The sequence below is a fragment of the Anopheles coustani genome, chromosome 3 (assembly GCF_943734705.1).
Source record: "Anopheles coustani chromosome 3, idAnoCousDA_361_x.2, whole genome shotgun sequence".
NCBI classification, from domain to species: Eukaryota; Metazoa; Arthropoda; class Insecta; order Diptera; family Culicidae; genus Anopheles; species Anopheles coustani.
This window is the reverse complement of record NC_071288.1, coordinates 61,711,730-61,735,815: the sequence shown is the minus strand read 5'-3', so window position 1 is coordinate 61,735,815 and position 24,086 is coordinate 61,711,730.

The window sequence follows — 24,086 nt, the reverse complement described above, 5'->3', positions numbered from 1 at the left end:
TGCAGTTGCATTCCTTCAACCGTTGGGAAACCGGCGGGAACGAACCCAGGGGAATGCCGAACCTGATCCGGATGGCCCCTGTGGGGTGGTGGTGGTAGAGCACTGCACACATTCTTGGAAAACCCGAAAAAACTCGACCCAGACCACGACTGATTGCAGCGAGCCGTTGCATAATCTACCGCAACCGCTAGCTCGAACTGCAGCGCGACGTGCATTGCAACCCAGAATGGCTCGCGCCAGCCGTTGGACGGGCCGTTATTTGCAGCATGGTCACGTGGCCGCGCTAAGCAACATCGGCCCCGCCCCTCGGGCCCCGCTTTATATCGGATAAAGTGGCACCGGCTCGGTGCGTTCGGTAGACCGTGCTGATATGTTTCCCTTCTTTTTCTCAAGCTCTTCAACTCCGACCGCCGAGACACGTTCCCTGGCTGGCTTGCAAATAATAAACAATTGGCAATGGGTACCGGCTGTAAGAGCTATGCACAATTCCAACCAGATAACCTAAGGGAAGGAAGCGTGGTTAGGGAGGGGAATAGGGCCAGCGACCTGCCTATCATCAATTTAGGGCTCCGCGGTCGACTAGACTGTCAAATGCACGCAAACGCAACTAATCCACAGAAATGCACCCACTCAAGCCCCTTCCCCACCCAAAAACCCCGTTTGGCGAACTGTCAATCGAGGAGGACGTGGGGTGCGATTGTTTAGGTTCGTCTAACTGGCATCCTTTTCCGGATGACAGCGCGTTTGACGTTCGTCTGGCGGTCGGGAGTCGTGCTGGCTGCTCCGTTTCCGCTTGACCGTCACGGGTTCGGGGCGCCACAGGGTGTCGCTCAACGGGGGAAGGGGAAAGAGAGGCCAGCCAGCAAGATGAAGACGCCTGCCCACCGGATGGACGGCTTACTATGCACCGCGTCTAGCCAGATTGCGTAGTCGGTGCCCTCCCAATCCTTCTCAAGGAGGTGCCGTTCGTTTGCGCGGTTATGCATTGCATTATGCATTATGAACTGCGTGCGCATGCGACGGTTGACATAAGGCAAACTTCTATCTACGGTTGGTTCAGGATGTGGCGCAGAATGAACCCCATATTTCGTTGGTTTTCCATCAATGGCTTTTTGTAGCTATAGATAAAAAATGTATAATCTAATTTATCATTGTTTTTCGTATAATTGTTACTCTAAACTAAAAAATTATGAAAGATGAAATATAAAAGCATAGTATTTGAATTGGTTTTCGCATTATTGGTGGTAACAAGATAATCAAAAATTAGGCCAAACCATTCACAAAAAGTTCACATTATCAACCAAAACAATTCAAATCAACACCCGAGATATAGTTTTTTAACACGCCCACTTTACATGCATATCAATAGGGTAACGATACCAATAGTGGTGCACTTCGTAATGTAACTAACAATATGATGTAATTTTAAGTGTAAATAACACAATATTTTACGTATATGTACCAATTATGATCGAAACACATCTTTTCTTCTGGAAAACATCTATTTTCCCCGTAAACCATTAAAAATACACGAAGAGCATATATTTCTTCCGAGTTGGTTACTCCTATGGATATGTATGCTTCCTATAGTTGTGGTATCGTGTTCTTATAGTGGTGGTAGTACTTGGAAATGACTGAGTATATTTTGACTGTGACTTTTTTTTGAAGTATATTTCAAACAGAACGGCCAAAACATTCATAGGCCAATGCATTGTCTTAGTCAAAGGCCAATGCATTGGCCTCATAGACCTCTCAAGAACCAATGCATTTAGCATTTTGTATTTATAGCCTTGAGGAAATCATGGTGTACCTGATAAATTCTTAAGAAATCCAGTATATTAGTACAACCTGTTCGGAAAATATTAATTTTGCAGCCTTAATTTATTACGAAATGAGAAGGATTATCTTTTACACACTCCGCAGAAGATCAAGGAACATTTCATAGAAAAACAAATATCTCCATTGTATTTATTTCGACGTAGAGTTAGAATTTTATTCTACTACATTCACTATTGGTACTAGCACCACTATAGGAGCACTTACTCTAGTCTAATGTTATCAAATCAATCATCATAAAACTAATTTTTTTCCGCAGTCTAGTGCGAAATAACTCAATAAACATTCAGTCATGGCTTTGGTGAGAACCATTTTCTGCATCACCGAATCATTGATTGGATATGTGGTTGGCAAAAAAGCCGCAATACTGCTATCGCCAACTCATATTTTACATTTGGTTCCTAATCAAAACAAACGCTAGAATATAGTGCACGGTGTATGATTTCGTATGGGAACGAGGTACCCTAAAATTGTTCATTTATTTATCATTAGTTGTTAGTTAATTTATTTGAAGGAACACTTTGAGTAAATATAACGCGCCCTGGGATTCTACTCAACTATTATACAAAACTTATTTTACGTTCGATGTTATGACAAAACCTATCAGAAGGAGGGCGAAAACAAGTAGATAATGATAAAAATGAAAGATAAAATAATTTTCCTGACAAATTCTTACATTCCTGCAATCAATAAATTTCATTTTTGTTTCCAATGTATTTTCACTTTTTTTATTCAGTTTTAGCCAAAAGAAATGAGTTTTGCCTGTCATAACTCTCATTTCAAAAACGATAGTACTGAGTTATTTTGTGTGTTATGTTTGTTGTTGCTATACTGATATTACCATTATTTTTGCTATTATTCTATTCGAAATTCACTGTTTGTATGCACTTCACGATCCGTCCACATTGCGACAACATGAATTTAACTCCACATCCTTTCACACATGTACATTCTTATTCGTGCCATTGAACTGCGTTATTCGCAAACTGGAATTCACATCGGTTGTGTTTCAGAACTGGAGTTTAGATGACGTCGCACTATCCTAACACAAAACGTCAGTGCGTTAGACCCGAATCGAAAGGAAGCGTGAAAAAGATTTCCCGTTGGGGCTCCTGTTACAAAATTGTTTACGCAAATATGTCATACGAAGCTTATCGCTTCCGTTGGGTACATTGGTCCCATTCCGGCGTTGTTTGTTCCTCCCAGAAAATCAACTGCACATCAAAAAAATGCACCCGGGGACACTCGAGATTCTCCACGGTGCCACTTGAAAATGTGTGTTTTATTTTGCTTGCTCGATTACATACCTTGTTTTCTTGCCCACGTATCATTGTAATAGTATTGCGCGAAAATTTGACACCACTCGCATTGCCACTTTGATTCATGTTCGTTGGTGGCGGTTTAGGTTAAGTCCCAGCGCAATTTAGAAACATTCCATTCCACCCAAAACGGCGGACCTGCCCGAACACCTGGACTTGGTAGTTCCGATAACCGAACCGACCGGCAGCGGGCGTCACCTCGTTCATAACGGTAATCAATTAGGTGACCGACCGACCGAACAAGCGAACTGCGGTAGGCACCTGGCGTAGCAATTGCCAGGCCGTTGCTGCTTATGGAGAAACCGGACCCGACACTGGACCACCGCACCGCGGATCCGTTTCGACCCCAAGGCGGGACTTGCCGGAGCGCAACGCAAAGCCGATGGCGAAACAAGAGGGCAGCCGATAATGAAAGGTACTCAATCAAAATGGCGCTATAGTAACAGTAGCGAACGGTAGGTGCTTACTTCGCTCAAGCCGCGACCACTGCATCCAAGGTGCTGAGGAAAGGTACAAGCGGTGCTACGAAGGGAAGGATCGTGGACGCACACAGTTGCGTCCAGCTCGCCCAGATCTCGCTTCGAGCTCGGGTCCGAGGCAAAACTTGTCTTCCCAACTTCACTTGCCCATCTCGTGACGCGTTTGCCTTTCCTCTTCGCATACTCCTGCAACAATCTCTCTCCTTCTGCCTCAACTCACTATCTCATTTAGCGACCCACTCGAATACTCACAGGCTTCAAGTATAGTGGTACTCTGGTGAACGCAGTCCACAAAGTTGCATCTCGCCTTTGGACCCACCCGATCTCGGAGGAGGTAATGTAAGCCGGCAGGCAAGCTTTTCACTTTACCGACGCCCTCCAAACGCAATCCTAGACCGATACTAGTGCTTTCCAACTTCATCCGATGTCGAGGGATTTCCCGTGGGGTACGCCGCGGTTTTATGGATTTTTCATTGATGGACAATTCTGGGTCCGTCAGACTGGGACATTCTTAGTCAAAAATTGATAAAGGAAGAGATACATGAACATGCACAACTCACACACCCTCATGAGCGCCGGGGCTCACCACCTCGACGGCGTGGGTTCGAATCTCAACCGAGACCGGACCCTCCCCTATACGAGAGGACTGACTATCCACGTACACAAAGGGAAAAAAGTCTTGTAAGCCCTTAATGGGCACGCTAAGAAAAAGAAAAAGAAGAAGAAGTAATAGTCTCACATCTCTTCAATACAAAAAAGGGTATTATTTTTAAGCCTTTATTTATGTTTCGCATTAGTTAGAGAGACCTTCTGCATGCAGTCTCCACATACTGCCTAAACCATCGTTTTTAACAATCATAAACATGAACTACTGTGAAAGCACCAAAATTGTAGTATACCCTCTGCCAAAAGGGGAGTGATTCTATAATTACAGTTTGGACAGAGCCTCAGTTTCTTACACGACTTGTCAAGAGCACTAATGTTACTAATGCTTAGAACCAATAAAACACATGTTCGTTTATCTTCTGCCTCACTGACACCAAGTTCAAGGGAGCGAATTACGTCAAAACACTGTTCAAATACCACACCTTTAGAATTGCGTTTAGCGGAACTTGTATTCTATTGAACATGAAGGCATGAAATGAACCTGAACTGCAGTAATATAAACAATGGTTAGTGGTTCTCTGAGCGAGATTTGTTTGAGCTCGATTTTCCAAAACAATCAATAGCTGCAGCCGGCATTCAGCCAGCAGTGCAACCGGCTTTATTGAAACATTCCAGCTTACACATTAGCGTGTTCTATACCTGCTGGGAAAAGCTTGAGATAAAGCTGGGGAAAAAAACATTTGGCTCGTGAGGTACGGAAGGGGTCGTGACGCGGAGCGTGACGGTTGTAGATACTATTGAAAATATCGTACGGTCGTACGGTGTGGCAGGTCCTGCCCGAGACACACCAAGTACATTGTTTGTCAACCAAAAGGCTGCTAAATTTGGCTGAGTGTATTGCCGGCGTCCTCAGAGTTTCCAGTCATAATTCCTAGAATCCACTGATAGCTCAGATGCAACCTCATCTGCTCGCTTCGAAGGATGGTGCCAGAGTGTTTGTTTCCGTTAGCCACCATCTTCCTGTGCTGAGGCTCTACCGACACGAAACCAATTGTGCACACAACGCAAATTCTTGGAATCGTTAACGGTATCGACACACCGTTTCGGCGACTATAACAATATGGCGCCAGAATTTGGGTTAAGAAAGTCAACAGCGTCGACGGCGTCGGAAGCCTGAGTGATTCCTGGAATTGGACATCCAGAGCAACTGTACCAACAATGTTTCGTTTGTGTGCCGTTGATCTAGCAATAGAAGCAGCCTCTCAATTGCGTCGTTGTTGTTTACGTCGTTTCCAATCCACGAACCTTGGAGATGATCTACTTCCAGCAGTTTATAACACAACAGAACATCTTTTAACACGTACAGCCTCACACTCGTTTCGCAATGTGTCAAGAAGTGGTGAAAATAGCCTAACGATTCCAAAATGATATCTTTTGTGACTCAAAGGCATCCATGTCTTGTGTGAGTATGGGTAAATAACCTAGAAGTGCAGCTACATAAATGAAATAAATAGAAAAAAATTCTTTTAAGAAAACAAAAAACTATAAAATCTTTCTTCTTTTTCTACTGGCGTATCTCCCTTTCATAAAGAGCAGAGTGGGATTCTAACCCGGGCCACTAAGGGATGTTCCCGCTCTAATTGGGCGGTTTTCTGGCGATCATAGCCCACGGATATCTCGGACTCCCGGAATAAATGACGCATGTAAAAGGTAGATTTATCATTGATTCTAAAGCAGTTTATGTTTGGAATAACACACCCGCGATTCTAATTCTCATTGTCCAAAATAATTCAAAAAACCCAATTTCGTATTCGTTCAATAATGACGCTCACTTCATGCTTGCGTTTTGGGAAAAAACCTTTATGTCATTTTTTTTAATCTGATCTGGATATCACCAGTAGTTTGGTCTGAACAGTTATCATTAGTGGATTTTAGTCTACAATATGAAAGTAAAAGTATGTAGCGTTTGAAATATGAAGTGTTTTTAAAGTTGGTAAATAATTTTATGAAAACATTAAAAGGAAATTCATAAACTATTGTAAACATTGCTGAAATAAGTATTCAAAATAGTCAAGCAAATAGGAAAGTTAAGCCACACATGAATAAACATAGATTACAGAAAACATTAAAATGTAATGCAAAATGTGCTTTTTACTTTATTTTGCAAAAATTTACCCTGCTGCTTCATTTGATGGATATGTCGCCATGGATAAACATTATTTGTTTTCATTTTAAGGCATCTTTAAATGATAATTTTAACAGGCAATACTTAACACGTTGACTGCCATGGCTATCATTTTTAATAGCCAGTGTTCATTAGTCCTAACAAGTTTTTACCCCATAAATAAATGAAAATTCAACATGAAACCTATAGTAAAACTTAGCTTCCTATAGAATTAGTTTTTAATATAACTATAATCATTATGTTACATTTTTATTTATTCATGGGACAACAACTTTGTAGAACAAATAACAGCGTGTTAATAAATAATGTTTTGCATTAGATTTACTTTCACTAGGAGCTTTAACTTGTCAACAATGTACATATTACTTAATCTATCAATACCGGTGAGTAGTGTTTAGCAATGAATCAAGAAAATATTCAATACATTTGAAGCACAGTAAAGGATGTCACAACATTCTGGTGCCATGATTTGTACGCAAGTAATAACGATCGGCATCCTTTCTTCCATGGCTGAGAGCAGTACATACCGTAGTGCGAGTTTAATTAACACTGATTAAATTCGTCTAGCTTTCAGATTTTCCGCACTCTTTTTAGACGAATGTGTATCATCGGTTGGAATTCCAATCAACTTCACTGGACCACTTTACAATTCTACTCTAACCTAAGGTACAACCTGAAAAGGTGGTAAATGGGCATTATAAATCAGAAAAATCCTTCTATAGCAACGAAAGCTGAGTAACGCTCGGTCCCAATGTGCGGCATGAGGGTGAAATAATTTCTACCCGTACTGTTAAACCGCTCATTTTCTGGTCCATTTCGGAGCAGTATCAATCAAATATGGCGACGCTGGAATGTGCCAGCGCCAGCGAGCCCACAAGCGCTCGAACGGCTCTGTCGACCCGACAATGGCGAACGGAGGAAGGGAGGAGCAAATAAATACATAAATAAAAGAAAATCAACCAACGCCAACCGTGATGCAGCGGCGGGTTTCTTTCCCTCCCGCCGATGGGTGGTGGGAAGAAAAATAAATAAATAAATATATAAATAAATAAAGCCAAACGGAATGTGAAGTTCTTGGCCCCTTCTCGATCCGGGTGCTCGCGCTGCGGAATTCATCTGCGGGAGTTTGGTATTCCCAAACTCAGTAAAAAAAGTGAAGGAAAAACAATAAACGAATCCACAACGATGTCCAAACCATCGGGCAACTCTACTTAACCGTTTGCGGATCGTACCGCTAAGCCGTAGTGTGAGCAAGCGATCATCCTGCGTTCCTGCCGTGACTCGTCCGTGGTTTCATGGCCAAATTCTTGGCCCTCGAGTCCCCGGGGAGCTCTCGGTCCCGGTCGTAGGATCGGGCGATAACGAGCAAAGTAGTCGCGCAGGAAAACGAAAATGAGGTGTTCGATGAAAAAACGAACTGATGAACTGAACCTTGCCTTCCATAGGACGAGTGTTTTGACTTGCAGCAAAAGGAAGAAAGCCAACGAAAAGGAAGACGAAAAATGATCCCAAAAATCTCATCCAACGATGAAAAGCTTTGGGTGCAGATCGTCGTTTTCCAGTTTTGCTTGTTGTACAAATGTTTACAAGTATTGTTTTTAATAGTTGGCGTAGACAAAATTGAATTTTGGTTACTAAAAATACTGAATAAATATTATAAAGTAACTAATTCTAGAAGTACAAGGTGTTATGAATTCAACACTGATATTATAAAAGTCAGATCTACTACATAAATCTTGCAAAAATTGAACTAAGGCTAACCAACGAAAATTAGAAAATAAAAAACATGGAACTAAACGACACGAATACTTTCGAAAAGATGTGCTATTATCTAAGCAACAACACATCAAATCAGTGAGTCATACATTTGGCATAACAAATTCTCTTCTCTCTTTGTCTTCTCCACTTCGTTCGCTTCTCAAAAGATGGCCAACGAAATTCGATCTTCTTCTACCGCTTGACATTCCTCTTACTGACCGGCCCAAACAACATCCACCAACGAAAAAAGCCAACCGCCACCTCAAGCATAGAAGTTTCTCCCCGAAATTCCAAACGATCGTTGGACGCCAAGAAAACTGACGAACCATCCAGCATCCGAGTGCGACTGGCACTAACGAGATATCTCTGCGTTTCTTTCCAACGTCGTCCACCCCGACTTCACGTCCTCAGCCTCAACCTCTCCATCGTACGGCGGACACACCCCCCTTGATGTTCCTGCAGCACCGCGCTAACCGCAAAGCAACTCGCGACTCCGAACCGAGGCACGAAGCGCCCCAAGCCCACATTGCGCACATGCGCCTCGCGATTGTGTTGACTGACATCATATTTTTATGGAGGTTAAGTCAAACAAACCGGTTGTGTTGCCGTGTGCCGGTAGGCGGCAGCGCCAGCCGGTCCACCGGTGCGCGAAAACCCTTTCGGAGTCCTGGAGCTTTATTAGCAGGTTCTTCTTTTCATTCGCTTTGCGCGTTCCAAGTTTTTGCCTCTTATTTTCTTCTCTTGGACACGGAGATCTTGCTCGACTTGCCGAGCCAACCGGACTCCTTGGACCCGTTTCGAATTGTTCCGAACTTTCCGTACCATCGGCACACGGCCGGGAAACGGGACTAGCGAAAGAAAGGGTGTGGATTGGGGCTCGTCGAAATTCGTCCACTCGACACAACCGCGTATTACTTTTTAACTGCCGAACAGTCCTGTTAGCCTGCTGGCGCTTGGTTGAACACGACGAGCGAGGTTCGCAAGTTGTGCGATCCGTCCAATTTTGGCGATGATGACCTGCTAATCGCAACCCCTTAAGAGAGTTATTTCAAAACCCTCGGTAACTTTGCTCCTGGAAAACCTGTAATATTTATTCTTCAATATGGAATCCTTCGTTTCTAAAGACAACAACTAAAGGAGCCTACATTATAAAATTACATTGTTTTTAGAGTTGCGCCTGATGATTTTTTTTGGAAGATAAAATCATGTAAATCTTTCAACCAAGATTTACTCAGATTCATGGTTCTTTGAGGATTTGATTCTCAATGCTTTGAAGATTCTTTGAAAACAATAACAAATCTTAGTGAATCTTTAATGAAACTGGTATGAATCTTCATGATTATTTAATGGGCATGAATCAAGTAACCAAAAAAAGGAACCATCTATTAACTTGTTTATGATTCTTCGGGCGTTATCCATTTGTTATTCAAACATTTATCAACCTTTGGGATTCATGAATCTTTAAATGAAGAAAAGATTAGTTCAGATTCATGAATCTGAATCTAACTGATTTGTCTTTTTTAATATCAAATCGAACATAGAGAAGCGATCCATTCTTAGGTTTGCTTTCAAATTTGACTTTTAACCGCTCCGTTGCAATTTGTAAACCAGGCACAGTAAGTACTTGCACAGTTTCCCCCCCAAGAGTACTTCTACAGTCATTGCGGTAGGTACATGCATTCCCTGGCGCCATAAAAGGCTAATACTACGAAGCACCCCTTTCCCTCTCGAGTCCTGATCGAACTCGATCAAGTGGTCCTCCATTTGGTGGGCGAATCCCTCCGTTGCCGGATGCGACGGACTAGAGGCCGAACCGTGGAGGGTGGAATTTTACCTAGTAGATTAGGTGCACTCGAAATAGTTAACATTCTGTTCCCCCGGACCTACCGGTATGCTACTTGAAAAAGTGTCGCTCCAACGGAAAGTGCCCGATCGTGTTTTGTTGCCCGACAAAGTAACAAGTCGAGTCCTTATCGGGCAGCAAGGGATTAGCTCGAGTTAAATTTATGCCCGGTTTGGATTAAAAATAGTTCGTGAAATCTAAAAACATTATTTTGAAATAAATTCAATGCATTGTATTTGCACCGCTCATTCCACAACCGACGAGACTAAAGGAACTAAGCGACAGTCCCCGACGTACATTAGGTATTTCTACGTTTTGTAAGACCACTACAAGTATTGATGTTCGTTGTGCGCAAATACTATTTGCAGTAATTTTGTCTGCTTTTAAATAAAGTGCTCATTCTTGTTTAAGTGTAGGATCACCTACTTCTTCTTCTTCTTGGCGTACCGACCGTGTTTGGCTTACGAGACTTTTTCCCTATGTGTACGTGGATAGTCAGTCCCCTGGTACAGGGGAGGGTCCGGTCTCGGTTGGGATTCGAACCCACGCCAGCGAGGTGGTGAGCCTCAACGCTCATATACAAAAATAAATTCTTCACCGGATGTTTTTTTTAGCATATTGTGAAGACAAACAAAGGAAAAATATAGGAGACGATAAAGTGTTAAAACTATATGAAACTCTTTTTAACATAGCTAATTTAACCCATAATCAATAAAGGACAATTTGAATGAGCTTTTTATCCAGAAGGACTGGCTTTCCAGTTCACCAGATCTCAATCCACTGAATTATTTTGAGTAGCCATACACTGAAGGAAACAAGAATAATGTCACACTATATTTGCCAATATTTTTTAAATTTCTATAAAATTGTATGTTTTTCCAGTTTGGAACTTTATTGCCATCAATTTGGACAAACTTTCCAGTGAGTTACAATCGTATGAATGAGGGATATTAACATTTAAAATTGATAATTCATGAAAATGGCCTGGAAATACACATAGCACCACTTTGGATTTTTGTTCAGCAATTGAAATTCAGCAATTGAAGAATTGACAAAAAACAGGGTGGTGCTATTCTTGTTTCTTTCAGTGCATAAGTTGTCAAATATAATCGAACAAAATTTGATTTTGGTCAAAAAAATTGTCCTAGCGTTATTGCAAAAGATATGTAATTGATCTGTAGAAACATAATTTTCAATCAAATACTATCAAGAAAATTTGACTTAGTGAACACCGTGTAAATGGTGGAAAGTGGTTGATTAAATGCACAAGAAGTTGCTCAAACGGTCTAATCATATTTTCTAGAGCAACTTGAGGTTGTAAACAACCAACCTTATTATGCCTCCCATGCTCTCCTGCGTCACTGGATCACGCTGTACGAAGGGCTAGAACACACAGGCTGCACAGGAAGCGTCTGCTGATCAGAACCATCTTGTCGCCGTTTCCGATCACCGGCCCTGACAAGCCCAGTTTGCACAATCATGACACATGATAACAGGGTGAGGTACGTGGGTAGAAAGGAACAAAAATGAAGCACCGTTTCCCAGTACAACACAAGAAATTTCTTCCCGCGAGCGCCATGTGCGAGGCACCGAACATCAGGAGTATGGCACCGCGTAATCATAATCAAATCAAGTGCTCAACTCCTCGTTCGGCATCGATCAAAGGGCGGCATACTTCAAAGGGTCCGCCCATTCTGGCTCATTAATTATCGGCCCATTTCAAACGGGCCTCCACCTCGGCCCTCTCTCCCCGGGGGCGGTAGATCTTCTTCCGAACCGATCGGTGGATCTTCTCCCCCCTCCCTTATCGATTCTACCGAGGTGGGGCGGGTCGGGAAGGTGAGGCTGAAAGTGCTACTTCCAAGAAACCCCATAAAACATCAAAGTGCGCAAGTGCGGACTGCAATGATTGCTTTTAATTCATTCGTGGACACACGAGGCAAACGACAACTGATCGTAAAACACGGCCACCAATAACGATTATGATGCAGTAGGCGACAACGAGTGCGGTCAGAGTGGAAGCAAGCTGAAAAAAAACACATTACCATCAAAAGTGGCACGGAAACATAGGTTAATAAACATTAAATCAGCCCAGCCATAGCGCGAGCCCGAATCAGCACTTGACGCTCCACCAAGCCCGACTAATGAGCAATCGAATCTTGACGAGTTCTGCTAGCCTTAAATCACGAACCGAACAAAGGCGGTCGGTTCGACTTCCGGTACGCAATCTGAGCCAACTGCTTGGAGGGCCACTTGCCAGAAAGATTTTCTTTTTTTCCCGGACCGAGTACACACACACACATACATATTGGGCGGTCCAAAATCAAATCCCCTCAGGGAGTCCTTTGGCCCCTACTTTCGAGGGCTCTTTGGCGCAAGACGGAGCTACCGGAATTGCGCTCCTCACTCGCGAGAAGCGGAGAAGCTGGCTGCATACACACTTGCCCAGAAGGACGCGCCAGCCCTCGATCGAGGCTCCATTCAGAATAAGTGCTCAAGTAGGCCGCAGACGTAAGATGGTGGCCACCTTCGAGAGCCTTTTGGCGAGCGAGCTGCCCGAGCCCTAGAACCCAACCGGCCAACCGCACAGGAAAAAGGCACATTTACATAACACAGAAATCTCAAGTGATCTGTAAACCACTCCATCCAGCGAACCGCTGGTGTTGAGCCAACTGGCATCTGAGCTCAAAGTTTCGCTACCACCGAAAAGCGCTTCGTCGAACTGCTTCTCGCACTGAAACTGAAGCTGCCGGGTTTTTTCCAGGCCAGTATCGAAGTCAGAATCTCTAGACATTCTGCTTCGTATCGAATCCCCGAACTCCTCTATTCACGGGATCTTTCGACGATCCCAGCAGAACACAGAACGTCGGGATAAAGCGGAAACCCGTAGCAGTTGCATCCCCGGGAAGGGAATACAAATAAAACCCGGTAGCAGTTTGATTTGATTTTTGTGTACCTTTTGGTGTGGAGTTCTTTCCCCTACACATGGTGGCTATCGTAATCTCCATCAATGAAGTAAGCGTCCTCCGGGAGGACTTGCAAGGAGCCACATCCGGTACTCGATGTCCATCGGAAGAGGTCGCAGGCAGCAGAAAAATAAGTAAACGATTATCGTTAATCGCTGCTACGTTGGATGCATACCCAACCAGTTGTAAGCGATTCGTTCAAATGGGAAGTAAAGTCGTTTTGAAATGGGGGAAAAGGAAATTTTAATCGGTCTTGAACAATCTCTTGAAAAATCATTAATATGGCAAGCTAAGGCAAATGGCATACGCACTTCAAAAGCCATTAAGAATCACATATTTTGTCAACACTTGTTTTACTGTATTAATTCGTTTTAATTTAATAGCTTGATATGTGAAATTTATTTATAGAATTTTAAAGAATTTATTTCCTATTGATAAACTAGAATGAAATTATTCAGAATAACAAGTGGTAGAATTGTTGGGAAAAATTTACATTAATATAGAAAATTGTCGAGGATAATTATATGACAATTCCAAAAACACGTATAAAGGATTAGAATCTCTTGTAAAACGAATAAGTCATACATTTAAGGTAATGGAACGGTCTGAACGGCGCCCGAAGGCGAGTCAATCCACTTCAGGAAATAGAAATTGTAATTGAAAACTGAGCATGTTAGTTAATAAATATTCATTCTATTCAGTACGTTTCACATAAATAAAACGAATTTTGAAAAGCTGTTTTATATTTGATACGTAGGAAAAAGTAAAAGATTTTTATTCAAACGAGCATCTACTACTCCTTTGTTCACATTTTAGGTATAATGCTTGCTAAGAAGCAAGTTGATAACTGCTCTGAAATCAACTTACTCTTGTGCGAATATTTAAAACAAATATATACCAGAAAAAGTTGTGCACTGTCCATTGAAATAGTTCCAACGTGAATTAAGACAAATTTTTGTTCAACTAACTAATGAACGATTGAACAAACGTTTATAAAGAATTCAACAACATTTAATAACAACCACCTAGCAACCATAAGCATAAGTCACGTAAATCACTCAGTATAGGGTTGCTATTGCCATTTTGCATGCTCAAACTCAAGAGCCATAGAACTTGTTGGATGGCAGTTATTTTGAAGAATGTCGAATGAAGCGCAACTTTGCCAACATTAAACATCAATCAATGTTCCCAAATGGTGGTCCGTTTGCCAAAGTGCGCGGTAAATCAAACTTGCTGTACTTTTCCAAAGTGTAGTTAAACAACAATTTAAATCCCGGTAGCAGCACGGGACGGGACGCAAATTAGTTATTCCTCCTATTCACTTAGGAGTCCACCGTCGACGTTTCCCTCACCTCGGACCGGAGGGAAAGGTCAACTTTATTTTTCCCACCCAAAAATCCTGTGTGTGTGTGTGTGTGTGTCTTGTCTCCGAAACTTCTTCCCGCTGCCCCTCCTGGCTGCCAGGAAGCTCGTTCAGATGCATCCACTCGAAACGGACCGCTACTGCCATGTGCTTTCACACCTTACACAAACCTCCGGCTTACGTTGTGGTGCGACCCATTCCGAGGGTTGAAGCGGCTCTTCCCGAGTACACTCGGTGTGGGAGAAAGAAAAAAGTAATCTAAACAAGAAACCAGTGTCCAGCGGCAGCAACAGCATACACACCAGCGTGAAGAGCAAGTTGGAGGAGGTTGGTGCATCCAGGAGGGACAGGGAATGGCACATCCGGAGGCTCCATCTGAATTTTCTTCGTGCTGGTATTTAAACGAAGTGCCCCTAAGAGCCGGTACCAAATATCTCCCGAAAAAGAGGTGTGCATCTTCTCAGTTTCTTTTCTTGCCCTCCGATGCTCTCCTCGAGTTCAGCGTCGGTATCCTTCACAGAATGCCCACACACTTTTTTTTGGTCTTCCTGAGCCCTTCGCATCCCACATTCCTGCCTGCACGGGACGGTATTGGGATTGCACCTTTTTGTCTCCGTTTTCCGAAGAAACGATTTCTTTTTCACCTTTCTTGCCCAACCGATTCTTTTATGAATCCCATCTTCTCCCTTTGGTCGACCTTTTCATTCTTTATTTCTTTTTTTCGGTTTTTTTCGTTCCCTCAACTACCCGCATGCATTTTTTCCCTTCGCACACTGTTTAAAAATACTCATATCTTATTTGTTGTTTATTTTACATCGTTTAAGCTTTCCCCGTGCACCTTCCTGGCTGTTCCCCGCTTCCACCGTTGCACTGTTGTTTGACCATGATCGCCGATGCACCGATCGTGGCAATGGCGTTACGGGCTTATACTACACTTTTATGCTACACCGTCCACCGACCGTACGGTCATCGATCGTAAACACCGTCGACTGTCGGTGTCCAGTTTGCAGCAAGTCAGCGGGTCGGCAAGTCTTTACTTTAATTCAGTGTTGGCCATTTTTTTTTGGTTTTGTATCCGTTTTCAAAAAATGCCTTCGAAGCGTTACCCCGCTCGTTCCTGCATGCGAATGCGGTGCCGGTTCGTATTGATTTTATCTCGGACCGATCTTTACGACTTTTTCACTCCTTCCAACAACAACAGCGCCATCGCCCGAACGACCGTGCCAGAAAGGCCGCTTGGTTTTGGTGTGGATAAACCAACCTTATTCCGGCCAGAAAAGCATCCTTGCCTGCGCTAGGGGATCCGCCCGGCGACCGAACGAGAACGGGTCCCGCGATCAGACAGCACGGAGCCAACATGGCGCCCTGGCACGAACGAAATGGCCGCCCGGAGCCGATCGCACGCTCGTGTGTTCATCCCGCGCCACGATCGTCCAAAAAGGGGCAATGTTGGAAATTTCTGCTTGTCTTTGCTTTTTTTTTTTTTCATTTTATCGCTCCCCCCGAGTGTTATTGTTTCCCATCTATTCCCTCTTTGCCACACGCACGCACACGGGTGTGGTTGTTTCAGGGGGATCAAGTTTAATGTGGACCATTTCAGCGAACCTTGATTTTTAGATTCAACGTGTACCACACTTGTAGCTTTGTAGCATACGTTTATCACACTAAGAAAAACTTTTACCCAAAAGAAGTGGAGTAAACAAATATCATCCTGGTGTATCAAGGCACGCATGACAACGATTTGATGACAATCATTTCCGACCGCAAATATAAATGATCTACGTTGTGTGTGGAGTATCATTTTTATTCATTAATGCACTGAAGATCGAGAAAAATACTTTCATACAACTTTTTTCCGCCCAGCGAGCAATATGAGCACATTTTTGAACATTTGAAAAAGAAACTTAATGAATAATGTATCTAATCAAAACGATTGGTATTCGCCTGATCGATCCACGATGCTTGTTATGTTGTTTGAAAGGAAGTTAAAAAGTGTGTCTCTCTGCAAGAGAATAAACACGTAGTCGTCCGGAAATCATCCAATTTATAGCCATCCGTAGGTTCGCTAACCAATACCCATGCATCGCAATGCACTGCTCAACCGTCAAGTTGTCGGTGTACGTAAACTGCAAATTTCGCTCCCAATTCCATTGCAGCAGCAGCATCCGATCCACGCAGTTTATCGCCGGTGGCGCCTGGGTGCCCTCGCACACGAGACTGAACGGCGACGATGGCGGTGCGAAACACACAGCGAGAAAGAGAGGGCAAGAGAAAACAAGTTTTAATTAAACGACGGCGGCAGCCCGACGCAGACCCCAGGGCGCGTACATGTGTGCGCCCGTGTTGGAGTGAAAGGAATAGAGAATTACAGGTAGCGACCGATGGAAGTATGTGCGAAGAGCTCATGTCTCACCGATCCTCCTGGTCCGGCCGAACCCGCGCAGCATCGCTTACGAGCGAAAATCCGAAAAAAATGTATAAAACATGATATAAAATAAAAATAAAACTCCGTAGCGCCGCCACGTACAGGCGGCTAAGCTCATAATTTGTGAAATGAAAACTTCCTGTCGCACCTCGCGCAATCCCTTGCTCCCCTCTCTCTCAATCCCTCTCTCTCTCTTTCACTATCCGCGGCCTTCCACACGATCGCCGCACATTCCTTCAGCCGCGTCGCAAGACCGGATCGTTCGATCGACGCTCCGGTGTTGCGTTTATGTGTATTGGGGGCACACGGGTGCTGGTGTGTGTGCTTGTCAGTACGCTGCGCTGTTTCGTTTGGTGTTGGGCCTTTGGCGCCGCCTGTCGCCCACTCGCTCGATTCCACGTCAAACCCGATCATCTCCTTCCATTCTCTCACGTTCCGTGCCGCGATCGAGCTCCGAAACGTTTAGCGTCCTCACGCAACCCTTCCTGCCAGTTGTTTCTTTAGTGGCGTTTTCCCCCCCTCTGCCCCTTGCTTGATCGATTCGGTCCATCCGGTCCCCCCCCCCCTCCCTCCCTTTCCTTCCTTCCCACCCCGCTCGTCAACACACTGCGGTCATGGACGAATGGAGAGAGGATAAAAATTGAAAATTTATTAAACATTCTTGTTTTTCTCCCATTCGCTTTGCACCTCCATTCCGTTCCTAGGTGTCATTTGCTCCTTTTCTCGCACACATACGTTTTCGTTGGCTTCATTGGTTCTGTTCCCTTCTGCTTCGGATCCTTCTTCGCCGCTGCATTGAAGACCTGCCGCATCTGCACCGGCGCCCTCGCTGCAATCCGGATTTTGTGCGCATCGTGCTGCACCCGCGGGGCAGGTTTCGCACATACACGCACGTCCGTACAAGGATGCTGCAGGGCGCAGGATCTGACACACCGTTCGTCGGAGGCGAACCTTGGCGTTTTGCGGGCCCCGTAAAGAATGGGTCCCGACCTGGACGACCGAATTGCAGGAAGCAATCTTTTCTTTTTCTGGAAGGCACGAAATGAAAGAGGGTAAAATAGCGTACGGAGAAAAACGACGAACAACTGAAAAGTCGAGTTTGGAAAACGACAGTAAAACTACACAGAAGAACGAAATGGTTCGAAAGAATGAAAGCATAACGAAAGATAGCCGAAATTGTACGTTCGATTTATTTCGCTGAAGATACAAAGCTAACCAACGGAAAGGGAGAAGCCAAACTCACAAAACGCGCACGGAAGATAACTGGGATAAGAAGATCCAAGAACCAGAGCTCGGAAAAGCAAAGAATGAAGGAACAACCGCCGAAATATAACAGACAGCATATAAAAAAACCTATGCCATCGGAATCAAATGAAAGAGGATGCGCGCAAACGGAGGTGCCAACGAAGAATGGAAGAAAACGGAGCTGGAGCAAAAAAAATGCCACATCCAGACGAAAGCTAAGAAACGCCCGTACCGAAAACCTGTATCAAAAGATGTAAACTCTGTTTGGAAAATCATTAAAGCGCTGGAAAGTCACCTCGCGCAGCGGCCCCAGATGACGCTAGCCACCAAACGCAAACAAGATTTTCTTCGCCCACTTCACTGTGCGCCATCCGCCAACCCCACGGGCAGGACCTCGCGCCACCCCGTCAATCCGTTCGCCGCTGTCATGCGGGCCTCCGCTTAAATGACAGCGATCGCAGCGGGTGGCTCTGCGAGGATGGTGGTGCGAGATGATTTGGTTGGTGGACGGACGAAGCGGTTGGTGAACCACTTCTCTGCTCCAAGCGAACGGCGCCCGCATCGTGACAGCAACCCCTTTAGCCGACCACGATCCGCTTGATCGCCATGACCAAGTGAAGCAAGTCCGTGGGTGAGCATCCACAGGGTGGACCGTGTGCTGTGAGAGCGAACCGCGCTACAGGGTGAACCACAGCTTCTCGCGACAACGGATACCGACAGCACGCGATGCCGCGATCTGTAGATGCGGATGAACGGAGTGAACACGTCGCGTTTACAAGTCGCTTCACTGTCTGGGACAGCTCCGAACTCGTTAATTCTGAGATTCTCAATTTTTTTCGTAAATATCGGGAGAAAAAACAAAATGTAAATATAGGTAGGGTGGCCTATGACACATCCAAGTTTACGGATGTTTCAAGAGTAACACAAATAAAAAGGATCCCTAATTGGATAACTGGATCCGTTAGTTTACAAACCCAAGAGTTGTGTATTGATCTGTTGCCTGAAGTTTGTTACATTTGGGAATACCTTTAAATCTCGTAGTACAGTGACTGAGAATGGCTGGGATAGATCATTTATGCTGTGGAAAAAAGAACATTGGCAAACAGAACTACCCAGCGAAGGAATGAAGGAGAGAAAAAGAGATTGAACATGCTAGAGCACAGCATGCATTTCCCACACGGACCTCTTGCGACCGTCTCTGGCCCACCCCTTTAGATACGACGAGTTTGAAAACGAGACAAACCGGAGGCGCTTCGAAGCGAACCACGGCATCAACATCGGCAGCCAGTGTGGCGCATCACCAGTGGAAGGCACGATGGCACACAGTATGTGTGCGCAGGAAACTATAGCAGCAGGAACGTGTGCGGCTACCACCCGGACTCCATTATACACCTACCCTTGCCTCTTCAAGCATCCACTAGTTGTACGCCGGATCGGTTGTTTGTTCACGGCGGTGCGTGTGTGCGCGGGTTCACGGTAGACGGCGCTGAAATTCGACTCGACGAGAACCCGTGCAGCCTCCACCAAGCCAGTTTGGATTCATCGCATGGATGCGTTCATCCGGGTCGATCGCAAGACCACAGTTCACGTCCTCGCCGCCTCGCCTCGTATCACACCTCTCGCATGATCGCTTGATAAACGATCTCTACCCCTCTACCCACTCAACATCAGCTTCCCTCATCTTGCGGGACAGATCGTGAGGCGTTCACGCGGCCCATCTCAACCACACCACACAGCTCCGACACTCGCGAACGTGCTGCTGCTCCACCATGGCGCCCCGGAATGATCGGGCAAAGGGGCAGGTCCCCTGCCGGCGGTGGGCGAGGAGCGATTAGCGGGTCAGAATTGTATGCCAACGCACGACTTTGCCGCACGTCGAAGCTGCTGGTGAGCGATGAGATGATTTTTCATCCCGCTTCTCTACAACGTTCTCACTCTTTTTCACCCATACACTTATACACACCCACATACACACACACACATACTTTGCTGATCTCATCCGCGTTGTGCTTGCTTCTTTCTGTCAACGAAAGGCAAAGGAGCGCCACGTAGTCACAGACGCCCTAGGGGGGGGGGGCCCAAAGCTAACGCAAGAAGTGTTCTATGCGGGTATATGTGCGTGGTAGGTGAATGACGTTTCGTAGAAAATTAGCACCGACCCGCTTGGCAGTGCGCATCCTGTGTCGATTCTAGAACTCTCCACTGCTGAAGAGAAAGTAAACCAGGCGGATGATGCAATAAAAGGACTGATGATCTAATAGACAAAGCGATGTACAAGCACCTGATCGGACGCCAGCTTCCTACATCAAGCCGGAGATGGGGACTCCCTGATACCAGGTGCTATTACGTGTGGGAGCAAAAATAAATCATACCACTCTTTGTCGTCTCTCTCTCTCTCTCTACCTCTCGCTCTTTCTCCCCTTCTCACCCCCTGTCATAAAAAAGGCGCTGAATAAATGCTTGCAGTAACCTTCGCTGAAGCTAATTACGGTAATGGGCATTTTGATGAGTCAACACAAGTCAACTTGGCGCCAGCGCGCTGTTGCATTTGCCATCATTAGATGGCATCGCATCGTCCGATCGGTTCCCGCAAACTCCGTGCGCATGTGCGCCATGTAGAGAAACGTAGGGTCGGGAACGCAAGGGTGGAATGTTACTTATGACCATTCCGCACAAAAAACCCCTTGTGCACCGACAGTGACAGCGACTCGGATGACGATCGGTCGGGCCGATCGAACGGAAAATCACAGCAGAATAATGAATGAGATAATGAGCCAGCGCTGGTTGCCGATCATGCTGGGTTCTAATGCAGCTTCAAGGTCTCCGTCCTAACCACTGCACGCGTAAGTGTGTCTGATTCGCATCATGCTTTATACATTAAGCATTCATTTGAGAACGACCAATTATTATTTCCATTCTCTTCTTTGATCCCTGCAACTGAGTTCCTGGAAGAAAAAGTCAAGTGAATTACAGTTCAATTATTAGAACCAGTAGTAAAAGTAGCAATCGTAGTGTCAAATTTCCATAACAAAAAATGGCTCAACCTATTTAGACAACAATGGAAACAACCGTGACTCTCTGCGTGCGCGTTTTGTCTAGTTTTGTTATATAGTTCATAAGTGTTCATGTAGACTAATAATGTCCGATGGACCCAATAAATAAATAAACATAAACAAGAAACAGTTCACTCAAAAAATTCAATTGAAAACTATTGTAATAAAATATTTTGTTCAGAATATGTAAACTAATAAGATATGAGTTGCTGGATTAGGAAGAAAAATAGGAGAAACTACATCAAATTGTTTATTTACTGATCTACCACATTTATACCAAATGAAATTTGAAAAGACAACAAGGTACTTCCAAAACGTGCTCTGTACTTTTTCATTATTGATTAATTTTTGTTTTGTCATGGGCCCTATCCTTTATCAGAGGATCGTCTATCCACGTACTCCAAAGATAACACTATAATAGATTGTTATCCAAAACATAGTTGTTGTGTTAGAGATGAATAAGAATAGTGAACTAGACGGAAAGCATCATATTCCTCAGTTCTTAGAACATTTTAAAATGTTATAATTGCAGCTCTTCGTGAGGACTTCAGACACAACCATATCGAGCATATACAGGTTTTGCATACGATTTTGTGGTTCTAATGGAAGAAGCTTTTCACACTCGACTTGCTAAATTGCGCTCCACTTACTCCGATTTTTACATGCGTGACATTTGGCAACGGCATACTTTCGTGATCAATTTCGCACGTAGAATGTATCATGCTTTTAGCGCATATTTGCTCAAAAGGTGTTATGCAAACCCTTTCCCGAAGGACGACAGATTATCGACGGTTTGCCCCGGACCGTAACTGGCCGGTCAACGTGCCCTGCAATATGACATTTGCGTTCTAAGGTCACCCATAAAACGCAGCGAAAGTATCACACACTGGGGACGTGCCGATTAACAGAGCGCAGTCACGGTCAACTTATTGGCCCAGTTTACACTGGCACACACTCCGTATCACTTTGAGGGCCAACTTGATAACTTTGTTCAACTCCTGGGAACCCGCCACAACTCCTGAGAAGGTCCTGCTGGGCGAAAGGTTGGTGCGTCCTTTGGCGCAACTAGCTGGGATATCGCTGGTCCGAAAATAAAGCATCACACATCATGCTCCCGGCGTGAGATCTGGATCATAAGTCAAGTCGGTAGTTCCCATTTCTGACCACGTTATCCTCTCACTCAAGGTGCATGCATTTCGCCAACTTTTGCCTTGCTCACCGGCCATGTGTTGCGCAACAGCGAAAGCGGTACTGGAACAAGTGGTCGGTGAGGTGCAGTTTTGCTTGTCCTTTTGTCCTTCACCGTGAGCTGAACGACCGTGAGCCCGAAGGCGCGAAAGGCGTAACTTCATTTTCCTTGACTTTCCACCGTCGTCGGGAGTCCGCTTGGTTACAAATAGCAACACCGCAACCATGTCCTTCGGAAGGTGCGGAGGACATGCAAACATCGGTGCGGGAGCACCCAAACAAACGCACAAAGCATCAACTGCTCCTTTCACCAAACCGGCTGGAAATTATTTTTGGAGCGTGAGAAACCTCGGTGGCGTTGTTCGAATTTTTGGAAATTAATGTTTCGGGTGAGATATGCCAAAAGATGCAAGGGGTAAAGAAACAGGAAGAAATAAACGAATCTCTGTAGGACGAATATCATATAACAGGGTTAAAATTTAAAATTTTTCTCTGGTTGCTGTTCTCCCAAATCATGCCCAAAAGTTATGCTTCAGTACTTTCCGGTTTTTTTCCCCAAACTCTAATGAACAAGTTAGTCACATGAAAAGCAACAATTTAAATGAGTAAACATAACGCCATAATATCGAAACAATGTTATATGAGCATTTCATTTACTTGGTCGGTCAGAAATTCGACGAGTAATGATGGAATAACACTAAAATGAAACGGAAATACGATTCTTAAATCCATGTCCGACTGATTCGAGTGATACTTTGATCGTCTGGCGCACGCGGTTGATATTCGCGCTGACCGTATATTTATTTGCCAACAATTCGCAACAGCACGAGCACACTTTGCTGGATGTTGCTGGACGTATGGTTATGTGCACTTCATGAGCAAACGATGCTCAGAGAGGATCAGAAAGCAGATTCATGCGTAGAAGGCAAAGTACAGTATGATCCCGGTATTACAACTCCCACTGAATGGGACCGAAGATGTGAACCAGATCTACAAAAATTGGGCCTTGGAGATGTTATTATGAAACACTGTTATTATCTGTTAAACTGCTAATTTTAAAAAAAATAACAAACTGGAGTTTCCAAACGATTTCAATTCTCTGCTGCACTGCTGCACAAAAACTGCTAATAGCATAGCCGTGTAAGTATTGCGAATTTTACTTCAGATGCATCCAAAATTTAAACTGTTCCATTTTGTATATAAAACAAACTGGTCGACATAGATGAGAATCCTAACTATTCAATATTACTAAAGAAAAAGAAGAGAACTAAAATTATAGGATTATCTAATATGTTGCAACAAATTGAACCGAAAATTAGACGACGACGTACAAAATTTGGCACGTACTGTGTCCACAAAAAAACTCCCGTCCGATTCAGCCTCTTGATCTCTCGTGCCGTTGCGCGATCCTCCCAAAAACATTTTTTCTCCTGCGATACCGAACTGAAACTAAAAAAGAAAAAACCGCCTTGGGTAGAAGCCCGGTGAAGGGAGACGGTCAGTGAGAGTTGGAAACGTAATTTGAAGTTCTGGCTGTATTGGAGCGGTTGGGATGAACAGAGCCGGGCTTTTCTCCCCTGATGTACGCGGCGTCTGCTCGGCTACCACGCCATTAGCGTTGTTGACTCAACAAACCGATACCGCTCGGTGGGAAGGAGCATCGAAAGCATAAACAGGGCTGATGAGCGCGGCGGGAGGGACCACAGCACACTGCCATACAGAGAACGAACGCTCTCCAACGTACGGCATGCTGAAACCCATGCTGTCTGATGCTGACGGTGCATAATGCTGATTCCGGGCGAAGGACGCTCCGCTGAGGT